This window comes from Camellia sinensis, chromosome 5 (genome assembly GCF_055761805.1).
Source record: "Camellia sinensis isolate YWXY chromosome 5, ASM5576180v1, whole genome shotgun sequence".
NCBI classification, from domain to species: domain Eukaryota; kingdom Viridiplantae; phylum Streptophyta; class Magnoliopsida; order Ericales; family Theaceae; genus Camellia; species Camellia sinensis.
Window position 1 is genome coordinate 68,647,884 of NC_138965.1, and position 27,878 is coordinate 68,675,761.

The window sequence follows — 27,878 nt, forward strand, 5'->3', positions numbered from 1 at the left end:
GATTTGCCTCACACTAGATGAGAGAAAGATGTAACCTCTATGTCTCCTATTGTCCTGCAAAACAAACAAGACCGTTAGAGGCCTTCCCGTCCTGATTATGGCCAAGAGAGCATTCCGATAATAAAATTAGTAATTGATTGGAAAAGAAGTGAATATAAAAGAAGAGATTCATGTACCTGGCTTGCTACTTCATCTCCTTTTCATACTATTAAGAGTGGTTTCTTGGGCCGAAATCTGACTGTCCATCCGTGCTGTTAGACATCGGGTGGACTACTTTTGATATATGTCTTGTTATCTTTTGATCGACTGGTTTATGCTTCCTATAGCCGATCATCACTGATTGGATATTTGGACATTCTCTTTCTAACTTGTCTTTTTGATTAGGCCGATGTCGAGTTTTTTGGGCCTCCCCCTACGAGCCTATTATGCCTCACTTTTGCTTTGCGCCATCTTCGAAATGTGGAATTTTACCTCCCCCACACAAGGCAACACAATCTCCTTAAAGTTAGATGATTTAAATAGGCTGAATGCATTGAAAACTATTATCAAGCAAAAAGTGTGTATATTTGCATGGTGTTTCTAACATTTACAACTATTTGTCTTCTAATTATTAGGTGCTCACTTACTTTGCTATCCTGGGGCATTTAGCATGGTCACTGGTCCAATGCATTGGGAGCTATTGCTGAGGGCAAGGTAACACATTTCTTTCCAATACTTCCCAATTCTCAGAAGCATGTGTGTCGATGTCCCACATGGGTCTGACACTGACACGCATTGGACACTTCTTGACATGTGTCAGACACATTTCCAAATGTTTTATATTATTTAATATATATATATATATATATCCAAACATGCTTTATACACTTGGGGAACAAGCATGTTCATCGCTTGAGCACACATGTTCAATGTTCATCTCTTAAACATACATGAAAGACGTTAGTGTGAACAAAATAACTTAGATGATACAATGATAAAAGAAAAACTATATAGATTTAACCTATTAATCTCTCTTCCTTTGAAGTTTAAAAATTAGTGTTATGTTGTATTTTTTGTTATATTTGAATGAAATATTCATATATATGACATAATAAATATATAAAAACCATATATATATATATATATATTTATATATATATATATATTTTTTATACTGACCCAAAAAAAAAAAAAACATATATTTTGTGCATGTCCCTTGAGTGTTGTGTCTTGTATCTTTTAAAAATTGACTTGTCCGCTTGTTCATGTCATGTCGCGTGTCCGTGTTTGTGTTTCTTATAGTAAAATTTGCAACTGCAAGTTCTTTTGATTTCTTATCAATTTAGGATGCCATCACCTAGTGGTGGGTGGTTCTGTCAATGACAATCTGAGGTGTTGCAAGGGGTGGATTGCTCATGCACTCAATCTCCACTTTTATGTGCAAAAGTGGCTACTCTTAGAGTTGAACCCATGTTCCCACAACCATTGTTAACCTGAGCTTTTTACCATCATGCCAAGCAATTGCTCATATTGCTTGAAATTGTAACGTGGGGAAATGAAATTTAAAGTTAATTGCATAAACCAATTGAAAGACTTGAGGTTTTGGGTTCATTGAACGACTCCTTGAACCAAAGGGTTGTAAATATTGTGAGTACTAGTAAATAATTTTTCTACTACAGTTTGAAGAAACTTCTGATTATCTATTTTTCTGTCTGCATCCCTCTTTGTAACTGTGGGTGTGTGTATGCTTGCATGTGCAAGCCTTGTAACTCCTTTCCCATATACTCTTAACATATTCAGTATTCCTGGTCTTTTCCAGAGGCAGTAATACTGAGGACAAAGGAGAACCATGGAAACATAAGACAAGAATCATGTCTTGACACATAACAAGGATGTAATAAAGTAATAATGGAAAATAAGCTACCTCCCATACAATGAGTGTTGTCCCCAAATCACAAATGGTTTCTGGAGTTGGATTGCAGCCAAAACAACTTTAGCCATGTGAGGATATCGGCAGACGGTTTCATTTGTTCTACTTCTCTTTTAATTTGATATCCTATATGTTTGTGTTCCCCCTGTAATGTCACCTTGATGTTATATATTCTATTGATTAGATGTATTTATTGTGTAATTGTATTACATGGACAAACTTTACCTCTCATAACTGTTCTAACATTTACTTCTGTTTTCAAACTGCAGGACAGCGGATTGCCAGGTTTTTTTTTTTTTTTCAACACTTCTTTTTGTTTCATGTTAAGTAGATTGTTAGTAATGAGAACATTATTTTATTGCACTAGTAATATTGTTATTTCTGAAGTCATGTTACACTGTCATGTATTATTTGCATTTGTTGAAGTGGAACATGTTTATATGCTAAGCAGTATTTTGAACAAAAATAGAGTGTTGGTTTGAATGGGTTGAGATTTAACCTATAGTTCTGTCTGTTTTTAATTATCTCAGTGGCAACTAAGTATTTCAAAGTTAGCTTTTCTGTTTGTAAAGTCAAATTTCCGATTTATTTAATGAAGAGTTTTTTTTTATGGTTGTACTTAAAAGATTAGAATAAAACAAGTGAAAGGTATGAACATATTGAAATGTCATAATCAAGATTTGTTCCCTCTTTTGTGTGTGTGTGTGTGTGTGTGTGTGTGTGTGTGTGTTTAAGTTCTTACTTTATTTTTATCATGTAAGACTTCAAGAAGAAACTGGTATTCTTCCATTACTAGGTATCCTAGTGGTGTTCTTATGAGAATATTGGTGTATATGTGTATATATGGTACTCTTCTTTTTTTTTTTTTGGTATATATTCTAAGAGATTGTGAGATATTCTATTCCCTTTCTCGTCTTAGGGTTAGGATTTTTTTTGTCTTAGGGTTAGGATTGTTATATAAATAGTTATATTCTTTGTATTATAAACACAATTGAATGTACAAATTCATTCAGAAAAGTTACATGGTATCAAAGCTTTGCGATTGCTGATTTTGTGGTGGCTAGGGTTACGCACAAACCGGTACATCTTTGTCTTGTTCGCGGTTCGTGATTCATCTGGTCAATCTAGCTCTCTCTCGACTCATCTAGTTTGTCTGGTACACGATTGAACTTTTTTTGTTCAATATTTGGTTCGTTCACTCGAAGCTCGTGAGGACTCTCTCTCTTTTTCTCTCTCTCTCTAGTTCTGGTTCTGGTTCTGGTTCGTGATCTCTCTCTGGTTTTGGTTTTGGTTCGTGACATCCCTCTAGTTCTAATTTGCGACCCTGCTCTCCCTTTGGTTCTGGGTTTGGTTCGCGGTAACCCTCGATTTGGTTCTGATTTGCAACCCTATTCTCTATTTCTAGGTCTAGGTCTGGGTATGGGTCCTGACCTATCTGAGTTGTTCTTATTTGTTCACTAGGTACTTTTTATGCTTATATGTTTTGACCACAGTTTGTATCTTCAGTTTTAGTTAGGTCCATTTGACTTCCAATATTGTGAAATTGTTGGATGACAAAATTCAGACCATCAGTTGCAAACTCACTAATGCCAACTATGCTTATTGGTCCAATGTAATGAAATTTTTTCTTTTTGGTCCAGAAAAATGGAGATATGTTTCTGGTTCTTTTCCTTGTTCATTGGATTGGCAAAAGGAAGGGTATTAGGCTGCTTGTGACACTTGGGATTGTGATAATGCCAAGTTCTGACTTGGTTTCACAACACTATTGAAGATCGTATTGGGATGATGTTCTCCAAGTACACTACTATCAAGGAGGTGTGGGACCATTTACTTGGGGTTTATCAACAATCCAACTTTGCCAAGTTGTATGGGTTGGAATTGGCTATTCAAAGTGCTCGTTAGCGGGACAGGTCTATTCAGGATTTTTACGTTGACATTACTGAACTCTGCGTTCAGCTTGCTCTCATGGAACCATCTAGTATTAAGGTACCAGATGCTTATTTGTAGTTTTAGGAGGAGGATCATTTGGTGCAGTTTTTAACAACTTCTCAGTTTAAAACTATCCATGGCGGTTTCCTTCACCAGTCTCCTCTCCCTTCTGTGGATGTTGTTGTTTCGTGAGCTCCTCTCTGGGGAAATCCATCTCAAGATGGCTAGTCAGACTCTATCTCCATCTATCTTCTTGTCTTCTACTCGGCTTCCATGGTTGTCAACCCCATCTACCTATCAGCTTTAGGCCCTTACAAAGCACAAGGGACCACTAGCGTCAGATGAATGTACAATCTCCCATTAGAGAGAGGAGCCATTGGAAGTACAACTGTCCTAAGAAAGGATGTTCGTTTGCTCCATCTTTTCAGCTGTCTCAACCACAATTTTGAGCTCCTATTTAGAGTACCTTTCGGCCATTATCTAACTTGGTTATCCTTATCTAACTTGGCTTCCTTTAATGCTCAGATTGCTAAGCTTTAGCATAGGTTATCCTCCACTTCCCAACCATCATCATCTACTTCTGCTCTTTTCTCTCTCTATTCAAGTTTGCTTGGGTCTTCTTCAGGTATCTCTCCTTCTGTTTGGATTTTTGACTCTAGTACTTCACATCATATGACTCATTGTCTCTCCTTACTCCACAACTGTATTTCCCCTCCCTTCCATATTACTATTAATGCATCCAATGGGTCAAGTATCTATGTATTATCTATTGGGTTTGTCCTACTTTATGCTGTGTCTGTTGTTATTATTCCCTTTGTTTTTTATGTACCTCAGTTATCTGTCAGTTTGTTATCTATCAGTCAGCTTAATACTTTAGGTCTTGATATTTTCTTTTCTTCCTTTGTCTGCTGTGTGTCCAACCAGCAGATTGGGATCGGTTGTAGAGTTGGAGACCTCTATGTGGTGGAGAGCTTGTATTTGCCTTTGATTACCTCTTTAGTTGGTTTTTCATATTTTTAGTTAGATTCTTTGTCGGGTCAATTTTATTTGTGGCATTCTAAATTAGGCCATTTGTCTGTTGACTACTTATAGTCTTTAGCTTAGTCAGGATTATTAGATAAAGTTTCTCCTAACCAACTTACCAAATGCCAAATGTTGAGATGTAAACTTGTCAAAATGACAGCATTACCTTTTAATAAAAGTACTTCTATTTATGTTACACATTTTCCTCTCATGCATACTGATGCTTAGGGCCTTCTCATGTTCTCACCAAAGGGGGTTCTATAACTGTAGTTTTTGTTGATGATTGCACCCACTACACTTGTGTCTATCTTATAACTCCTAAGTGTGACTTCTACCAAATATATCGTACATTTCAATCTATGATCACCACACAGTTTGAGTCTACTATTAAAATGTTGCAGTCTGAATTGGGTGGAGAATATTTTAAAACTGAGTTATGTGAGTATTTGTCCAATTTAGATACCATTCAACAATCTTCTTGTTTTGATAAACCCGCTCAAAATGGTAAGGTTAAGTGTAAACACCGTCATTTGCTTGAGACTGCTCAGTTTTTTCTTCTGACCCCGTTTTGGGGTAAGGCAGTTCTTACTGTTGCTTTTCTTTTCAACCGTATGCTTACTCCCTTTCTGTCTAGTCGTTTTCCTTATGAGGCTCTATTTTTCCAAGTTTCAAATTACTTCCTTCTTTGCGTCTTTGGGTTTGCTTATTTTGTTCTTCCCCATGAAGATAGGACCAAACTTAGTGTTCAATCTGTTCTATGTATCTTTTTGGATTATAGTCTTGCTCAAAAAGGCTATCGCTGTTATGCCCATGTCTCTCGTCGCCTTTACATCTCCTTCTATGTTGCATTTCTTGAATGCCTAGCTTACTTTCAGCTTCCTGTACCACTGCCTCTATTTTCAAAGAGAATTTGGTTCACTCAATCCATTACCTTCCGAGGTCCCTTCCAATGAGTACATCTCTATTGTCCCCCCTATGTCTATTCCCAATCCTCCTCCTCATCCCCCTCATGCTCTGTCTCCTCCTCCATTGTTAGTCTATTCTTGTCACAAGGCTCTTTCTCCACCAGTTGCCTCCTCATCTGCTGTTGATCCTCTTGCTTCTAATGACACTAATCCTACTAACCATCGGTATCCACTTCGCCATCATAATCCTATGGTAAGACTTGGTTTTTCTAATACATGTTTTTCTTCTTCATACTATACCTTCTTGCTTGTTATTCATTCATTTTGAAAACGTCAGTCTTACAAGGGGTCCTGTTAGAATCCTAATTGGGTACAAGCTACGGAGGATAAGTTGTCTGCCTTGTAAACGACTACTACTTGGGAGTTGATTCTTTTGTCTGCTAAAAAAAACCAAGTTGGTTTCAAATGGGTTTACAAGGTAAAATCCCATTCTGATGGTTCTCTCAAGCGTTACAAAGCTTGTTTAGTTGCTAAAAGGTTCTCTTAAGAGTATGGCCTTAATTATGATGAGACTTTTGCTCATGTTTCCACGATAACTACTGTCTGTACCTTGATTTTTGTGGCTGTTGTCTGACATTGGCCTCTATCAGATGGATATTGAGAATGCTTTTCTTAATGGTCATCTCACTGACAGGTGTCCTCCCCCCTGGTCTTCTTCATTCCTTTGGACAGGTCTATTGTCTTCGTTGTGCTCTTTATAGTTTGAAGTAGTTTCCTCGTTCTTGGTAGGATTGCTTTCAGACAACTGTTACTTAGCTTGGTTTCCATCCTTGTGCCCATCATTCTACTTTGTTCCTATAACATACCTCTGCTGGTTTTGTTGTCTTTTTACTTTATGTGGATGACATGATCATTAGTGGCTCTGACTCTTCCGCTATCTGTAACGCCCTCAAAATAAACCCATAAATCATCTAACAATAGCATGCTTAAACAAAAGTGAATAAAGCATAAATATATTCCATCAGAGTAGTCTTTACAAAATGTATTACATGTTGACCTCAAAAGTAAATGCCCTATGGGCTTACAACTTTCCAAGTCAACACTTGGTTACAAAAAAAGAGAATACTAACTCTATACAAAGAAAGCCCTTGGCTTGACATACATGTAATACAATCAAAAACACAAAACAGCTCAACAGTCTTAAGCTTCCCAAGCTATGTCCTTGGATGTGGCATGCTACCTGTACTTGAAAATGTTGTCCCATATAGGGTGAGCCACAGCCCAGAAGAAATATAGTAAACCAACTATAAACAATGACTAAAATAACAACATTCGATAGATGGTCCCCACTTATATTTCCACTTATAACACGTTACAGTTTCATGACATTTAAGTCTATGTTACATTTCAGTTCCCATTTCTTTCTCAACTTTGAGTTTGAAAACAAGGCTTAGAACCTAGCCAAATAACTTAATGAGATTAAGACTCATCCTTAAAACACTTTCGAAATTCATGATGGATACACATTTTGGTGTTGTATCAATAACATATAGAAACACTTCTATATTTCACAGTTAATAACGATATACATTTTAGTGCTATATCAAATCAATTCAAAGACTTCCATAATCCACACTTGATACACATTGTAGTACTGTATCAATGTCACACAAAATCCGGTTTAGAGGTCCATCCCCCATCTTCCAATAAATCGTGGAGTACATCCCCCATCTCCTCCCACACAAAACAATGTATATAAGCAATTATCATATACAAATTTAATCAATCAAGGCAAGTGATACACATTTTACTGCTATATCAAATCAAACAAAACACTTCTATAATTCACAAATGATACACATGATAGTGTTGTATCAATGTCACACGATATCCGGTTTAGAGGTCCATCCCCCATCTTCCAATAAACCGTAGAGTACATCTCCTATCTCCTCCCACACAATAAAATGTATATAAATAATTATCATACACAAGTTCAATTAATCAATACAAAATTTTGATGTATTATACCAACCACCATACTCGATAGCATACTCAATTGATTAGTTTTAATTTGCCTAATCATCATGCATTGTCTACAACAATCAAGACTATCCTCCACCGATAGCCCAAAGCAATTATTTCTAAACAGAAAATAAATGCACCAAATGGATAAAATATCAACATTTTGTCTAGGTGAGCGATAAATTAATCCAACTACACTCTTTGATCCCGTACCTTTCCAATTTGAATATTTCCTATTCAATTTCTCATTTCCCTAAATTAATTATACAAATTAATTTATCATAACCATTAGGGCTTTTTCCCATATTTATAATACCAACCCTAAAGTTCCATTCTCGATCAATAATCCAACACCAAGTCCATCTTCCAATGTATTACATACATAAGGGTTTATATGTTTGAAATCCCATCTTTTGAAAATTACACAAAGACCCCAAACTTTCTCAAAATTACCCAACAACCCCTAACACATCGAAATACCAAAATTTAAAGACAAAGCTCATAAGATGGAGTAGGATATCCCTACCTCGAAGTTGGAGCTCAAACGGAGAAGAAGGCCAAACTCAAAGTGCTCCAAACTCCAAACTTTTCGGATCAAAACGTAGCCCTCGACGATCAACACACTTTTTGTAAAGGCCAAAGGGTAGGAGAACACTCTAACTAGATCAATCTTGAGAGAGAAGGGAGAAAGTTGTGAGAGAAGCTCTCAAAAATGGCTTTTCGGAAAAGTAAGAGAGAGAGTGGAAGTTGAAAAGTGATTCAAGAATGCCCAGCTGCCAACTGATATACGCATGATCCGCTCGAGCGGAGAATAGAACGCTCGAGCGTCAAGCACAAAAACTGGACCCGCTCGAGCGCAAGAGGCCAGCTCGAGCGCCAAGACACGAGAATAAAGTACATCCGCTCGAGCGTGAAAACCAGTCTGCTCGAGCGTAGATTACCCCCTCTCAGAATTTTCACAGACAATGAACACCCCGCTCGAGCGCCAACAGACCCGCTCGAGCGTGACCCGCTCGAGCGTAAGGAAACCCGCTCAAGCGTGAAAAACACATCTACAGAAGTTTTGCAGAAGCACAAATACTGGAAGTGTGAAAACTCCGCTCGAGCGTGAAATGGCTCGCTCGAGCGGACAACCAAAAATCCAACTCCGCTCGAGCGCAAAGGTACCCGCTCGAGCGTACCATCTAAACTCTGGGCAACAAGGAAAGGGACTAAGGCTCAACCAACATGTTCGAAACACGCCCAACACATCCTAAAACTCAGACATATGGAATTAAAGGATGACAACAAGACATACAACCACCAACTCCACAGAACTTAAGTTCGGAACACTGTACATAAAGGGGACAAACCCGAGATCGTTATAACCTCCCCCCCTTAAAGAATTTCGTCCCCGAAATTAAGAAAACAACACAATTACAAGGTCAACCAACCACAAAGCACTCAACACCCGAGCACTTAGGGAAGAAACTATGCTCTCAATAAATTTGTAGTTAACTCTCACAAAAGAAAGGACTAACTAAGGAAACACGTTCCATAGACAACACTCAGGCACAAAAGGCCTCAACAAAACCAAACTCTTCCCGAGACAAATCACCAAAACACCTGACTAGCGCCCCCAGCTAAGTCACTTCTCAAAAATTTTAAATTCCAAATAAAACAACCAACGCAAACCTTTTGTATAAATATAAGGGAAATTATTCTCTTGCTCATGAGGCATTTCTCAAAGAGAATCAAATTTTCAACGTTGGCATTCTGAAGAAAAAAAAAATTTGCAATTCCCATGTGAAACTTAAAAATTTTGCAAACATTTTTCATAAACACGATGTCACCCATAACGCATGACCATCCACGATTTAAATTAAATCAGTTTCTCAACAATATTACAATTCAACTATCAACCACCTGACCCATTACTGGTCACCCTGTCTCTATTCGAGAGGCAACCTACAGTATACATCACAACACATATTACCCACATGCATTTCTTCCAAACCCAACGATTTCCAATATACATGAATCACAATTTCATATCATAGTCAAAGTTCATGATATGTTCCTAGTTCTACAATACATTCAGCACATGCAATGTTACATTAAACTTCCATTTCAAGGCAAGTTTCAAAATATTTCCGTAAACCAAAACATATGCAATGTTTTTCAACTTAAGACATAGTCAATGCTCTCTAAAGTTTTAACAAAACAACAAGGATACAACGCATGCTCAAACATCCACAAATAGATCCGGATATTTCTCTCGGACCTGAAATTCACTTACCCAAGTGGTTTTCTCCAACCCCGTTATGTTTCCACAACACCTCATTTAATGGAAGGGCCCCGTCCTCCAAGACCCGATAACAATGACAATAGTAAGCCACACGCAACCACTACAGTGTTCTGAGACATCCACAACATCTCGACTACCAACAATACTCAAACCAGTATTTAGTATTTACTACCCCAACATAGGAAATATGAAATCATTTGTACACAAGGCTTCCAGTCAACTTTCACAAAACAGGAACGCAAGACGAAGCAAGGGTAAGGAACAACATTACGGCCCATTTACACCCTAAAATTTTAAGGTCTTACCAAAGACACATAACATGTAACCAGCCACTCAGGCTAGGTCAAATCTAACTTCCCACAAAATATTCTATTCAGGTTAAAGAATCTGTTTTATTTGCTCCGTTTGTTTCAAAGCACTCGTTTTTTCCCAAAGGCATTCAGACTTACACCGTCACCACTTAAACATGTCATTTACAACTGGCCACTGCCGAACTCAAAGATTCTCCTCAAATTATTTTTCGAAAACGAGGATCGCAAACTCACATTTCGATTCAAAATCATTTTAGTTTACGAAGAGTACTCAATGTCCCTCAAGCGAATCACAACGTAACCAACCCACAAAACCCGCCATACTCACAATGATGACGCAATCCCCAAAAACAGTACTTTCATGATAGGGACTCCTAAATGTTTGAAATTCCCAACAACGCAACCACATAAAGGATAACTTTGCACACCCCTGTGCCTTACAACGCATAAACAAGGACGAACGAGTCAAAACGACTTTAACAGAGTGCCTCACTCACTCTACACAACCTTACTTCCTCACTTGTACCATTACAATTCAAACTGGATGACGGACACTTATATCAAAGTGACCCAGCTTTACCAAACCTCAAACCACGCAATTCCATCAGTAACCACATTATAGCCTCACCAAGGCATTTGCCTGGGATTCCCTAAGAGTGATCCCCTTCTACACATCATCTACTAACAACATACGAACCACGCACTATCACACACCGCACTATGCAAAACTTCCTCATTTAGAGATTTCACTCACCACCTCGACTGAACTTGAAGTAACAGAATTTGCATACCCCTTCCCTCATACCGAGTTAACTGATAGGGTTTGCTACACCACGACATTTAACACTACCAAGTAATTGTTCGTACCGAACACCAGCAAACATAGCACCTTCATCCGCAAACACCATACCATTGTGACTCCATCCACGAGTCACACCCTAACCACGGGCTATACGCCCAATCAACCCCTCCGATAGCATCTCCTGACCTAACCAGTGCTAAGGTACAAACCTATCGCATTCGATCATAACAAAGGAGCCCGAAAACTTAGGAGACACCCATATACTACTACCCGAGATATAGCACCAGTTGCTCACAACACACCACTCTCCGATGGCAATAACCACAACCTTATATAGAGACTAACACTCCCTCAATCGAAACGACCAGTCAGTACATATGCAAATTTAGCAACATTACCTACCACGAAGGTACAAGTCTATTCCTAACCAGATTATGTACTATGACCCCGTAAAATACCATGTTAAATACATACCACATCTAGTATTAGTCGCACACTTCACATCCCCTTGAGGAGTTCCCGCGACAGTAGATCAACATCACTTTTACGCACATAAAATCAATTAGATAACACTAATGAGATTCTGAACACCCGGCAAGTAAACCTATTCTCGCCCCCTAGTAATCCTGACTGAGATACGCATCCCTCAGTAATCCTTCCAAATTTGAAAACATGGCTCATTAGCCCTCATTTTTTTTTTCCAAACCAATCACACGCATACAAATGCATTATTATCAAAAATTTTATGGTCTCACAACAACTTATTACATTAATAAAACTTTTAGAGCCACAACATGCTCTAATCTACCCATTTCAAGAAAATAGATAAGCACATGCACACATAACTATATATATATATATAGGAACAAACAACCTTGATGTTCTGACAATTCCAAAACACATTGGTTACACAACAAAATCCAATGATTACAAAATGATAATCCACCGATTACTAAACGGATTAGTCAAAACAAAACCACCCCATCGGTATTACCACCACTACCGTCCCTCACTGGATCGCTAATGTTGGTCATCCTCAGACCCAACATATCCTATGAGCTTACAAGCCACGGACAAGAACTACTGATGTGCCCTAACCGGCCTCACTTGGAACAACTGCAAACTTCCCCAAGTGGGACTTGAGAACTCAATTCTCCTGAGGCCCTCGAAGTTTGGCCTGATTGTTCCCCAAAACAATACTGCCCTGTCCAGTCGAATAAGGCTGGACCCGACTAGGTTGTAAAAGCCCCAAAGAAGCCCCCTGCTGGGTACAGAAATGTTTGAGATGACCCGGCAGATTACATACCCAACAAAAGAGCGGCTCCCTAGCACGAGACTGGTTCAAAGTCTGAGCTGATGGAGACCCCAACAACTGCTTCCCCACTGAGCATTCGATCGACCCAAATCCTGGTTGGCTAAAAGATTCTGGTGGGGCAAGTATTGGTCGAACTGTCAACCCATCCCTCTTCCTCTGTGGGCAAGCTGGGGACTTGTGGCCTAGCTGACCATATTTGAAACAAGTGATAACCTGAACCTCTCTAGACCTCCCAACAGAAGAGTCCGAAACCCCTGACGAAGAAAAGAGCTTAGCCTGGGACTGAGCATACTTTCGCCTCCACCTCTTATTAGGCCTAGAGTACCTATAAGTTGTGGGAGTCACCGAGATGGCCTCCTCCCTGATCTGACCAACATTCTCAACTATGGGCTCTTCCCTATTTTGCCCCATAGCTAGCACCGCTGCCTCAACAAGAGCAGCCGCCTCAACAAGCACACTATAACTCCTATGTCAAGACCCCACTATCCTTTCACGGATGCCGTCACACAGCTTACTCTCAAACTCTGAACAACGCAATTCCTCCATCTCCACCAATTCTGGAGCAAACCTCGACAGGTTAGCAAACCATCTTTCAAACCCTACCAAAGGTGTAGTACCTTGGCGTAACTCCACAAACTATTTCCGCAACTCGTCCCGAGCGGAAGGAGGGAAATCACAACTTCCTCGCCTAGGCATCCTAGTAAAAGTAACAAAGGTATTAGCACAACAACAAGGGTGCCAAGACTATCTCACTAGCGTCCTAACACGATGGACGGCTGTAATTCATCCCACATAAGCACATAAACACATAAGCACTTACGAATTTCATTTCCGGATAATGATAGTTCCGAGGCGTTACTAGAGTTCCGGTTAGAAACAGCATTGATCAAGTGCTTTTCCAACAAGACTCACAGAAACCCAAGGATCCAATCAACATCCTAGAAACTAAATCCCATACCTATATAGTCACATAAACATGTTATCACATAAGCATATAACATTACATCAAAGTCTCTAACAAGCGAGACAAACCCATTGTGATACTAATCACTTCCCACGTACCCAAAGGATTCGAACGCGGTACGCTCTAATACCAAGTTGTAATGACCTCAAAATAAACCCATAAATCATCCAACAATAGCATGCTTAAACATAAGTAAATAAAGCATAAATATATTCCATCAGAGTAGTCTTTACAAAATGTATTACATGTTGACCTCAAAAGTAAATGCCCTATGGGCTTACAACTTTCCAAGTCAACACTTGGTTACAAAAAAAGAGAGTACTAACTCTATACAAAGAAAGCCCTTGGCTTGATATACATGTAATACAATCAAAAACACAAAACAGCTCAACAGTCTCAAGCTTCCCAAGCTATGTCCTTGGAGGTGGCATGCTACCTGTACCTGAAAATGTTGTCCCATATAGGGTGAGCCATAGCCCAGTAGAAATATAGTAAACCAACTATAAACAATGACTAAAATAACAGCATTCGATAGATGGTCCCCACTTATATTTCCACTTATAACACGTTACAGTTTCATGACATTTAAGTCTATGTTACATTTCAGTTCCCATTTCTTTCTCAACTTTGAGTTTGAAAACAAGGCTTAGAACCTAGCCAAATAACTTAATGAGATTAAGACTCATCCTTAAAACACTTTCGAAATTCATGATGGATACACATTTTGGTGTTGTATCAATAACACATAGAAACACTTCTATACTTCACAATTGATAACGATATACATTTTAGTGCTATATCAAATCAATTCAAACACTTCCATAATCCACACTTGATACACATTGTAGTGCTGTATCAATGTCACACAAAATCCGGTTTAGAGGTCCATCCCCCATCTTCCAATAAACCGTGGAGTACATCCTCCATCTCCTCCCACACAAACCAATGTAAATAAGCAATTATCATATACAAATTTAATCAATCAAGGCAAGTGATACACATTTTAGTGCTATATCAAATCAAACAAAACACTTCTATAATTCACAAATGATACACATGGTAGTGCTGTATCAATGTCACACGATATCCGGTTTAAAGGTCCATCCCCCATCTTCCAATAAACTGTGGAGTACATCCCACATCTCCTCCCACACAATACAATATATATAAACAATTATCATATACAAGTTCAATCAATCAATACAAAATTTTGATGTATTATACCAACCACCATGCTCGATAGCATACTCAATTGATTAGTTTTAATTTGCCTAATCATCATGCATTGTCTACAACAATCAAGACTATCCTCCACCAATAGCCCAAAGCAGTTATTTCTAAACAGAAAATAAATGCACCAAATGGATAAAATATCAACATTTTGTCTAGGTGAGCGATAAATTAATCTAACTACACTCTTTGATCCCGTACCTTTCCAATTTGAATATTTCTTATTCAATTTCTCATTTCCCTAAATTAATTATACAAATTAATTTATCATAACCATTAGGGCTTTTTCCCATATTTACAATACAAACCCTAAAGTTCCATTCTCGATCAATAATCCAACACCAAGTCCATCTTCCAATGTATTACATACATAAGGGTTTATATGTTTGAAATCCCATCTTTTGAAAATTACACAAAGACCCCAAACTTTCTCAAAATTACCCAACAACCCCCAACACATCGAAATACCAAAATTTAAAGACAAAGCTCATAAGATGGAGTAGGATATCCCTACCTCGAAGTTGGAGCTCAAACGGAGAAGAAGGCCAAACTCAAAGTGCTCCAAACTCCAAACTTTTCAGATCAAAACGTAGCCCTCGACGATCAACACACTTTTTGTAAAGGCCAAAGGGTAGGAGAACACTCCAACTAGATCAATCCTAAGAAAGAAGGGAGAAAGTAGTGAGAGAAGCTCTCAAAAATGGCTTTTCGGAAAAATAAGAGAGAGAGTGGAAGTTGAAAAGTGATTCAAGAATGCCCAGCTGCCAACTGATATACGCATGATCCGCTCGAGCGGAGAATAGAACGCTCGAGCGTCAAGCACAAAAACTGGACCCGCTCGAGCGCAAGAAGGCCAGCTCGAGCGCCAAGACACGAGAATAAAGTACATCCGCTCAAGCGTGAAAACCAGTCTGCTCGAGCGTAGATTACCCCCTCTCAGAACTTTCACAGACAATGAACACCCCGCTCGAGCGCCAACAGACCCGCTCGAGCGTGACCCGCTCGAGCATAAGGAAACCCGCTCGAGCGTGAAAAACACATCTGCGAAAGTTTTGCAGAAGCACAGATACTGGAAGTGTGAAAACTCCGCTCGAGCGTGAAATGGCTCGCTCGAGCGGACAACCAAAAATCCAACTCCGCTCGAGCGCAAAGGTACCCGCTCGAGCGTACCATCAAAACTCTGGGCAACAAGGAAAGGGACAAAGGCTCAACCAACCTGTTCAAAACACGCCCAACAGATCCTAAAACTCAGACATATGGAATTAAAGGATGACAACAAGACATACAACCACCAACTCCATGGAACTTAAGTCTGGAACACTGTACATAAAGGGGACAAACCCGGGATCACTATACTATCTCTGAGGTCAAGTAATATCTCTTTTGCACCTTCGAAATGAAGGATTTGGGCCCTTTGTGATATTTTCTTGGTATTGAGATAGCCTATTCTCCCAAAAGGTATTTTCTATCTCAGGCTAAGTATGCAAATAAAGTTGGTCACAGTGCTGATCTCTATGAAGCACGGACACCTCTCTGGAAGAAACGTATGTCGGATACGAACACGCGGTGGACACGTGTTGGACACTCTACCTAACGTGTCCCCTTCTTTCTTTAAAATTGTTGCAGCCAGACATGCCTGGGACACCCTTGGACACCTTATAGACACGTTGGAGATAGAGAGAGAGAGAAACCCTAATCCATTGAACAAAGAGAGAGAGAGAGAGAGTGAACAACCTGTTATTGATAGATTGAGATATCTTTTTCGAATATGTTCTTCGATTTGCTTCTTTTCTTCGTTTTTCTTCTTCTTTCATCTTTTCTTCTATTCGTCTCTCTCTGTTGCTGTGTCTGTATGTTCAAATATGTTCTTTGATCTTCTTCTTTTCTTCATTTTTCTTCTTCTTTCATCCTTTCTTCTGTTCGTCACTCTCCATCGCTGTCTATCGCTGTGTTCAACTCCCCCCTCTCTCTCTCTCTCTCTCCTTCTATGCGTATTTGACTCACTTTCCCATTCGTTTTTTCTTTTCTTTCCTCTCTCTCTCTCTCTCTCTCTCTCTCTCTCTCTCAGATGAAACCTTTTTTATAGTATTTTTTTTTCTTTCTAACAAAATCTTTATTTCCCCTTTTTTCCTTTTTTTCTTTTTTTCTTTTTTTCTTTTGGATATTCTTATTTGCTAAATATTAACATGCATAGAATATATTATTTGTATTTGTAGAAAAAATTAACTTGTGAATGATATTTGATATTAAAGTAAATAAATAAATAATATAAATAAATAAAAATAATATATTTTTTTTAATTTTACATATAATAAATAAATATATATATATATATATATATTGAGAGTGTCCTTAGCATGTTGTGTCCCTTATTGTTTGAAAATTTGCGTGTCCATGTCGTGTTTGTGCTTCATAGGCAGATCTTTCTAATACTAAGCTTTCTGATACATCGATTGAGTTTAATGTGAAGCTTAACACTACTGATGATGTCCCTCAGGATTATCCTACTTTATATCGAGAGCTTGTGGATTGTTTGGTCTATTTGACTGTCACTCACCTTGATCTTGCCTATGTTGTTCATGTGATTAGTCAGTTCGTTTTGCTTCTTGTTCCACTCCGTGTCGTGTTTGTGCTTCATAGGCAGATCTTTCTAATACTAAGCTTTCTGATACATCGATTGAGTTTAATGTGAAGCTTAACACTACTAATGATGTCCCTCTGGATTATCCTACTTTATATCGAGAGCTTGTGGATTGTTTGGTCTATTTGACTGTCACTCACCTTGATCTTGCCTATGTTGTTCATGTGATTAGTCAGTTTGTTTTGCTTCTTGTTCCACTCCGTGTCGTGTTTGTGCTTCATAGGCAGATCTTTCTAATACTAAGCTTTCTGATACATCGATTGAGTTTAATGTGAAGCTTAACACTACTGATGATGTCCCTCTGGATTATCCTACTTTATATCGAGAGCTTGTGGATTGTTTGGTCTATTTGACTGTCACTCACCTTGATCTTGCCTATGTTGTTCATGTGATTAGTCAGTTCGTTTTGCTTCTTGTTCCACACATTGGGCTACTTTGGTTCAGATTCTCTACTATCTCTGAGGTACTATCTTTCAAGGCTTGCTATTGTCTTCTACTTCCTCTTTGGCCTTTGTGGCCTATGCTAATTCTTATTGGGCTGGTGATGTCAATGATTGTAAATCTACTTTTGGTTTCTTTATGTTTCTTAGTGATTCCTAGATTTCCTGAAAAAACAAAAAACAAATTGTTGTTGCCCCCTATTCTACTGCCGAAGTTGAGTACCATTCTACGGCTCATGTCACTGTTGAGATTGTCTGGCTTCTTTGTCTCTTGTCTGACTTGGGAGTTCCTCAATCCTTTTCGACCTCTCTCTACTACGAAAACTGAAGTGCTATTTAGATTGCCCATGACACCATCTTTCATGAACAGATGAAGTACATTGATATTGATTGTCACTTCATCCATCAACATCTGCAATCTGGCTGTATCTTGCTTCCTTGTCCCTTTGGCTCTGCAACTTGCTGACTTCTTTAGGGCCCCGTTTGTTTTGGGAGATAGAGGAAGGATTGGGATTAGGATTGAGATGGGACTCACTAATATTGTGTTTGTTTTGGGAGATAAAAAGAGGATTCATAATCCCCTCCAGATTAGGATGGGCCTTGGGGAGGGGATTAGGATGGAGTTTTGGGACTTGGTATTAGAAAATAGTCTGCCGGACTATTTTTATTTATTTTTTTTTTACATGTTGAGCATTTTTTTTTTTCAACATTAATGTTTAATTTTTTGTATTTTTTTTGTTAAGTAAAAATCATAGTTTTTTTTTTTATTTTTTATTTTTTACATGTGTTGGCATTTTTTTTAAACATTAATGTTTAATGTTTTTGTATTTTGTTATTTGTTTTATTAATTTATATGAAAATAATTTAACAATCCCTACACCAACAATTATCATCAAAACAAACACAATTTTACTTAATCCCCTCACTAATAACCTACTCACTATTAATTCCCTCACTATCAATTCTCTCCATTCTACCTCTGAAAGCCCTAGTAAGACTTACAATATTGCTCGGTTTCGGTTTCATCTTGGCAAACTCTTGGTGTTTTCTGCTAAAACACCGTGAGCTTGAGCAAGAGTGTAAGAATATTGGTGTATTCTTGTATATATGGTATGGTATATTTTGTATATATATATATATATTCTGAGAGATTGTGAGATATTCTATTTTCTTTTTAGTCTTGGGGTTAGGATTGCTGTATAAACAGATGTATTCTTTGTATTATACACACAGTTGAATTTACAAATTCATTAAGAAAACTAACAGTTCTAACTTATTTTGGAAAACCTTTGACAAGATTTAAAAGCTCCTGCCTTCTGAAGTATCATTATTATTTCTTCTTAATTTTGCTCTGCCAAAAGGATAAAGTTCTCAGTTTAGTAAAGTTACATCTTACTTCCAAATCAAAAGTTGTTAGAAGAATGAGGTTGTGGCTAGTATGCATGGATTTTATCTTACCATGTAATACTCCCTTTATCCCACATCGTTGGTCCATTTTCATTATTGCAGACATCTCAAAAAATATTTATATTAAATTTTTTTTTTTTTACCAACTATTTTGAAGAGTGTTTCTACAAGAACTAACTGAGATATTTTAGTTTGTGTAAAAATTTGATATATATTTTTTTATAATGAAAATATATTATTATTGATCCGATTAACAGGCACGAATGCCGAAAATGGACCAACAATTTGGGATGCATTATGCCGTTTTGTAAAATGTCCTTGGTGCTGCTAACTTTTTCGTTTTCCGGGGCTGATGGGTAGTTTCAAGGCCTTTGCTTGGGATGATTGAGTGCAAAGATAGCTGACATTTTCTTGTGAATAAATGAATAAACTGTCTTTGTTTGAGTTAAAATTATGTTTCTCAACATAATTCCAGTTTACTTTTTTGTGTTTGGACTCACTTTGTTTCGTGCCCACAACTGACAGTTGTTTGTGGCGACTTGTTCACCTGCTCGAGATAGTGGTGCTGGTTATGTGGCTTGGGGACACTCTACCCTTGTTGGACCGGTGAGCCTATAATTGTTATTATTTATATGTTATATGCTGGTGGTGATATCTCTTTGTTGCCTTCCCAATCGTGAGCTAAACAAGTTTTGAGCATCAAGTCATTCTATTCATGATTTATGAATGCAAACAATTACCAAGGCACTAAAACCGAAATGAACATGGCAGTTTGGAGAAGTCATTGCAACAACAGAGCATGATGAGGCAATAGTCATAGCAGAGATTGATTATTCCCTAATTAACCTCAGAAGGTGAGCATGCTTTCTATGGTGGCCCAGAAAATCTGTGGTTTTGATAATAACTTCACTGAGCTATTATCTCTGGAATTCTGTGATTGTTAATGTTAAAACCTTTTAATTCACATCATTACATACCCAGAATTTTACACAAATATCAAATATGTGGTCTAGATTCATTCTATGCATGACCTCACAATACACCAATTGAATCTCAACCACACTTATTTCATTCTGGATAAAATTCTTGAGAAATTTTCTGGGTAGTAGCTTTAATTTTTTTTTACTTCACTGGTTATTAGTTCTTAAAGAGAGTATCTGGAACGATTCAGTAGCCGGAAAGAAGCAGATAACTGAATTTGCAATTTGTGGCAACATTATGTTTGATTTGATATTGGAAATATATTTCCATTAAATAGAATAGAGGCTGTAAGAGGCACGACTTTTATTTTGCATGCATTTATTCTTTTACTTACAAAATTTTAATTTAAAAACATGCAGAACATACCTTCCATTTCAGAAGCAAAGGCGAGGGGATTTGTACCAGTTGGTAGATGTTTTGAGGCTGAATTCCATGGTACGCAAGTGACAAAATTTAGAAACTGCCAAGTGCGTGAAGATGCTGAGTTCTAATAGTAAAGAGGCTCTAAATGGGCGTCCGTAACATTCTGCAGATGGTAAGTATGAGATTTTTTGCCGAAAGAAATCAACATCTACTGAAAGAAACGAATCAAACCATTAGAGTGGTGTCTCATTAGGATGGACTCTGAACCCGTTCGAAAACTGGGATTTGAAATAATGGGGTTCAACTATGCTGTGTCTTTTATTGAAAAGAGATGCATGGAAAATAAAAACATTTTGTGGCAAGATGTTGCATTCTACTTTGGTTGTGTTTTGTATGGTGTGTTCGCATTCCTTTTATGAAAAAAAAGAAAGGGAATTTTTTTTTTTTTGATTTCATCACTTGATTGTATGACAGGTAATTCTATTGGCACACCATACTTTCTCTCAATACACATAATTTATACCGTTCGGATATCAACTTCCAAACAAAAACAAAAACAAAATATTTGAATATCAACTTTTGAACAAAAACCAATCGTTCGGACAAAAATTCAATTCAATAGTTGATATTTGCGCATTTGTATTTTGTTCAAAGATAGATATCCAAACATTTGTGTTTTCTTTTGAAGTTGATATCCAAATGGTAGAAACGGTGTGTACTGAGATAAAATGTAGTGTGCAAATAGAATCACCCTTGTATGACGGTAAAGGAAAAATTACAAATACAACCCTTGAGGTTTAAGTCAAATACATATTGCCCCATGTGGTTCTGGAAATTACGTCTCGTCCCTTCAAGTGTCTAATTATATAACAAATGAATCCTTTTATTAATAAATCATTTGCTCAATTAACTATATTTTAATAGGGTAAATTACAAACACATCCCCTGAGGTTTACATAAATTACAAATTTTCCCCTACAGTTTTAGAAATTACATTATGCCCCCTAAGGTTTCTAATTTCATATCAGATAGGTCCTTTTATTAATAAATCATCAAGCTAATTAACAGTTTTTAATAATGTTAAAATTTTATTTCAATTAATAATTCAGATAATTTTATTATTGTATAGGTGAACAGTTAGAAATTTCATTTTTTCAATTAATTCTATTAAATAAAAAATTCTGACGGAGATGTATTTGTAATTTTCTAAACCACGAGGGGCAATTCGTATTTTAAGTAAACATCAAGGGGTGTATTTGTATTTTACCCATTTTATAATAATATCATAAATATATTTTAATTAAAAATTCAAATAATTTTATTTTTGTGTAGAAGATTAGTTAGGAATTTTATTTTTTCTACTAATTCTTTTAAATAAATTTTTGGGCAAATTACATATACCTCCCTTGAATTTTGGCTAAATTATAGATACCCCTGAGGTTTCGGAAATTACATCCCGCCCCCTAAGGTTTATATTTTCATAACAATTTGCCCCCTGAGGTTTAAATTTCATAACAAATTACTCCCTAATTTGTTATGCAAATATAGCATTTAGGGGGGAATTTGTAATTTCTCAAACCTCAGGGGGGTATTTGTAATTTAACCAAACCTCGAGGGGGTATATGTAATTTGCCCTAAATTTTTTTGATAAGTATTTGTAATTTTCAATATTATAAGGGGCAAACTTCAAGGAGTGTTGTAATTTATCCTAAAAAGTAATTACCCATTACTAGAGCCTCTATTTACACACCACCTTTCATTTTAAAGCACGCCATTAACTGGCCCAGAAAATCTGTGGTTTTGATAATAACTTCACTGAGATAATCTCTGCAATTCTGTGATTGTTAATGTTAAAACCTTTTAATTCACATCATTACATACCCAGAATTTTACACAAACATCAAATATGTGGTCTAGATTCATTCTATGCATGACCTCACAATACACCAATTGAATCTCAACCACGGGAAATTATTCAATACTCCCGGAGCACCACGTGTCCATACTCCAAACCAATCACCAATTAGTTAGCCCCGTGTTGCCCCCCATTTCCAACATAAATCGTGGGCCCTTGTGTCTCTCCACCAATCAAAAACTTATGGAGCACCACGTGCGGGAGTACTGAATAATCACCCCTCAACCACACTTATTTCATTCTGGATAAAATTCTTGAGAGAAATATTCCGGGTATTAGCTTTAATTTTTATACTTCACTGGTTATTAGTTCTTAAAAGAGAGTATCTGGAAAGATTCAGTAGCCGGAAAGAAGCAGATAACCGAATTTGCAATTGTGGCAACATTATGTTCGATTTGATATTGGAAATATATTTCCATTAAATAGAATGGAGGCCGTAAGAGGCCCGACTTTATTTTGCATGCATCTATTCTTTTGCTAACAAAATTTTAATTTAAAAACATGCAGAACATATCTTCCATTCCAGAAGCAAAGGCGAGGGGATTTGTACCAGTTGGTAGATGTTCAGAGGCTGAATTCCATGGTACGCCAGTGACAAAATTCAGAAACTGCCAAGGGTGTGAAGATGCTGAGTTCTATTAGTAAAGAGGCTCTGAATGGGCGTCCGTAACATTCTGCAACTCGTAAGTATGAGATTTTTTGCCGAAAGAAAACAACATCTACCGAAAGAAACGAATCAAACCATTAGAGTGGTGTCTCATTAGGATGGACTCTGAACCCGTTCGAAAACTAGGATTTGAAATAATGGGGTTCAACTATGCTCTGTCTTTGATTGAAAAGAGATTCATGGAAAATAAAAACAGTTTGTGGCAAGATGTTGCATACTGCTTTGGTTGTGTTTGTATGGGTTCACATTCCTTTTATGAAAAAAAAAAAAATGGGAATTTTTTTTTTTTTTTTAATTTCAACACTTTGATTGTATGATGGGTAATTCTATTCGCACACCATACTTTCTCTCAATACATAACATTATACCGTTCGGATATCAACTTCCAAACAAAAACAAAATATTCGAATATCAACTTCTGAACAAAAACCAATTGTTCGAACAAAAGTCTAGTTCAATAGTTGATATCTGCACATTTGTATTTTGTTCGGAGGTAGATATCCAAATATTTGTATTTTGTTTTGAAGTTTATATCCAAACGGTACAAATGGTGTACTGAGATAAAATGTGGTGTGCAAATAGAATTACCCTTGTATGACAGTAAAAGTAAGGAAAAATTACAAATACATCCCTTGAGGTTTAATTCAAATACAGATTGCCCAATGTGATTCTAGAAATTACATCTCGTCCCTTCAAGTTTCTAATCGCATAACAAGTGAGCCCTTTTATTAATAAATCATTTACTCAATTAACTATATTTTAATAATATCATAAATATATTTTAATTAAAAATTCAAATAATTTTATTTTTGTGTAGAAGATTAGTTAGGAATTTTATTTTTTCTATTAATTCTTTTAAATAAATTTTTTTGATAAGTATTTGTAATTTCCAATGTTATAAGGGCAAACTTCAAGGAGTGTTGTAATTTATCCTAAAACGTAATTACCCATTACCATTCATTGGTGTGGTGACGTGGCAATGCCATAAAATAATCTAATTCTCCATTTGTATTGTGTTGGTACTGCATGAGAGTTATACAGGGAGGGGTGAGATTGATTTGTGGCATTAGCATTGAGTTTTACTGCTACTATGTGATTCTTTCTCTGGCATACTTTTATATAACAAAATTAAAAAAAGCCTTGGGACCCAATATATAGATTTCAATTAATGCTCGTAGGGATTTGAAAAATATTTGAAAGGATTGGGTTTCTCTTTAGTCCTTAATCAGACTAGAGATGTGTTGTTCGGTCTATTGGGCCTATTTTTGAGTTTCATTTTGATTTGAATTTTTATTTTTTAAAATTCGTCTAGTACATTATCCTTGCAAAAAATTCAGTCGATCGGATAACGGAAAGGACGTGTTCGGATCAGTTTTGTAAGAATCATTTATTCTCTCTGATCATTTTTGTATACAAAATTGTTTCGAACAAGTGGTTTCTGTCATCCAATTGACTTTATTTTTTACAGAGATGATATACTCGACGAATCCTAAAGCATGAACAGTTCGAATTATCAAAATGAAGCTCAAAAGTGGGGCTATTGGGCCGAACTGCATCTCTCCAGTTCGATTAAGGGGACTGGAGACCTGGAGAGAAGCTCAGTTCTAAAAAACAACCAATATGAAAATTGTTACGCTCTTATTTTCAAAAATTAATTAACCTCTAAGTGTAAGACTGTTAATAAGTAAAACTCATTTTCTCACTTGATTTATTATCAAAATTACTTTCCTTAATTTATTTTCATTAAATTATTGGGTTTACCTCATAAAACATCCTTGCAAGCCCTTAGTTAGCTAACCTTGAAAATTGTGTTCAACTTCCCTTTGCTGAACGTGGAGGGACAGAAGATGGGTTTCTAAGTGAAACTGGCTTACATTAGAAAACATGTCAATTTCATTCTTTGTAAAGAAAACAATACTTGGGGCTTATTTGGCAACTTGGCTTAGCCTAAAAAAAGTTGAAAGAACTTAAAAAGTCACTAAAAAGGGCAAAAGATCATTAAAAAACTAGAGTTAAATATATTAATTCATGGTTTTTGATGCAATTAAAAAAAAAATTATTTTCAAATATATTTACTTTTTTTCACCTCATGAAAAAATAAAAAAGACACTAAAAAAATTAATTTTCAAAGGAAACTTTAATTCTTTACAAAAACATGTGATTCAATTAAGAATGTAGTTGTAATCCTCTCAACTACGCAGCGTCTAAGGTTCTAATTTGTAGATAGTTGGGCCATTATCTCTGTTAAGTTTATCGAACTACAATATTACTTATAATACCTATAATCCTCGGTCAAGTTTGTTAAATCAACCAAAATCGGGACACTTGAAAACTAACAAAATCAGGCTTCAAAATCAGGACACCCAAAAATCAATCAAATATAGTAAATATCACAACTCGATTATTTAATACTTAGCTACATTACCACTTTCTACACTTAGATTGTTTCTAACATTAGACTATTTTCTCAACAAATCATCTTTCTAACAAAATTTACCAAATTACCCCTATGACTATAATACTAAAACATGTTCTAAGTATGACATGACCAACTTGTCCCTAAGGACCAAATCACCAATTTATACCTAAGGGTCCAATTACCAAAATGCCCAATGGTTCAAATTACCCAGATGCCCCTAACACACAAAATTACTAATTTATTCTTGATTAACCTCAAGTTAGTTTCTAACATGACAATTTTACCCAAATTACTCAAGTTATTAACGAGCATTTATCATATTTCATGTTTGAACAATCTACTATTTATTTTCACATTTTTTCTAAATATATTGCTCTAGTGATGGCCACTGACTCAATCCGATCATAGGAAAGAATGTAGATGTTTAAAATCGTTAGAGATGTTTGGCCAAAAAAGGTTTTGTTTAAAGTGTCCCAACATGAGCAAAGCTCAATTTTTAATTTCTAGACCAATAATACTAGGAACATGTAAAATTCTACACATTCATTTATACATTCTCTCATGATGTGTGGAAATCACACCCATATCAGATAACGTAATTCATGAGTAAAATTTAGTGTGTAAATAATGAGAAGTTATAACTTGCTCCAGGGGCATGGACACATGGTGCTCGAAATTGGCTGTGATTGATGTTTGATAGGTGTTTGATTTTATGATTTAAGTTGTCTAAATTAATAAATTTCCTTTTTGCCCATCAATTTAGGCTTCAAGTGTAATTGATTTGTCTAATTGTCTTTAATTGGACCATACAATTTTTTTTTTTTAAATTAGGGATTAAATAGGTGAAATTAATAGTTTAAGGATGAAATTTAAAAAAAAAAAAAAAAAAAATTGATTATAGTTTAGAGGATAATGTTACAGTACACACCATTCAAAAAGGAATGTATCAAATGAATATCACACAGTGTTATAATCAAATCATTTTATGCCATACCTTGATGTATCCTAAACAAACATTTTTTTTAAGGTGAAAATAACCAAACACTTTTAAGGCATGGTCAAAGATTTCTTCAGTCATTACCAAAATTATAATCACAATAGATCATAAATGAGTTATAATCAACACTATAATGTGTCATATCAAGGGTTATAACCAAACATCGCTTGAGGTATAACCAAATACCTTTTCAGTCATAACTAAAACAATAACAACAATAAAGGGCCACTTACAGGTCGGTCCTGTTGACCAGACTTATTTATCTATTAGTCTTATTCTATTTTTCACTTATCAATATCTCTAAAATGCCCTCTCCTCACCATTTTCATCCCTATTATTTACACTGCCATGACTGCACCTTCTCCCATCGGAAACCACCTCTCCTCACCTTTTTCATCCCCATTATTCACACTGCCATAACTGCACCTTCTCCCGCCGAAAACCACCTCCGACCATCATCTCTAGTCGCCAACAAACACCGACGACCATCGGCAACCACCTCCAGATATATTTTTTTGATAGTAATTTTTGACAATTTTTTTGCTATTTTGCAAGAAAAATCAACATCCACCTTCACTATGTCACTCTCCTATACCTCCTCAAATTTGGTGGTGACAAGAAAAATAGAAAAGAAGTAGAAGTATTTAACAGTGATAAATTTATCATTGTATCAATATTTATCAAACCAGTTAATCACCTATTATCTTTCACTATCACACTCACATTTACATAGATACACCATCCCTCCCTTATTCATTCAAAGAAAATACATTAACACACTTACATATAAAAAGGGAGTACGATTAATAAATTTATCACTATTATAGATTTACCCAAATTTATCCCTGATAACATATCTGTGATAAATTTATCACTGTATTAATATTTATCAAACTATTTAATCACTTACTTTCTTTCACTATCACACTCAACACTTACATACATGCACACTCCTCACTTATTCATTCAAAAAAACACATTCACACATTTACATATAGAAAAAAGTTTTCTCAATGATAAATTTATCATGACACAAATTTCTCCAAGACATTAGTTTACAAGCAATTGACAAAGAGAATAAGAAAGAGAGGTGTGATATGAAAAATCTTTGTATATTTCGTTTTCATCATCATCATCTTACAAATTCAAAACAAAACCTTAAAAAAAAATAAAAAAATTGCTAAAAACCAAACCCAAACAAAACCAAATTAAAAAGCAAAAACTTCTCTAACTAGGAAATTTTTTTAGATTCCGGCGTGATTGTCGGAGTTTTTCTAGGGGATCTTAATGGTAGAGTATAAATTGGCATCGGTGGAGTGTAGATCGGAGAAGACAAAGTACAGATCGAAGA

At 36.4% G+C, this 27,878-nt stretch overlaps 1 long non-coding RNA gene across 2 annotated transcripts; it reads left to right on the forward strand.

Moving 5' to 3' along the window:
- Positions 1-2,176: 2,176 nt before the first annotated feature.
- On the forward strand, positions 2,177-20,905 carry LOC114257299 (uncharacterized). Of its 2 annotated transcripts, XR_014329604.1 has the most exons (4): positions 2,177-2,194; positions 19,711-19,791; positions 19,957-20,039; positions 20,526-20,905. It is a non-coding gene; the product is annotated as an uncharacterized LOC114257299 (long non-coding RNA). The 2 variants fall into 2 exon arrangements; XR_014329603.1 differs by lacking the exon at positions 2,177-2,194 and having other exon boundaries at positions 19,654-19,791.
- The last annotated feature ends 6,973 nt before the right edge of the window (positions 20,906-27,878 follow it).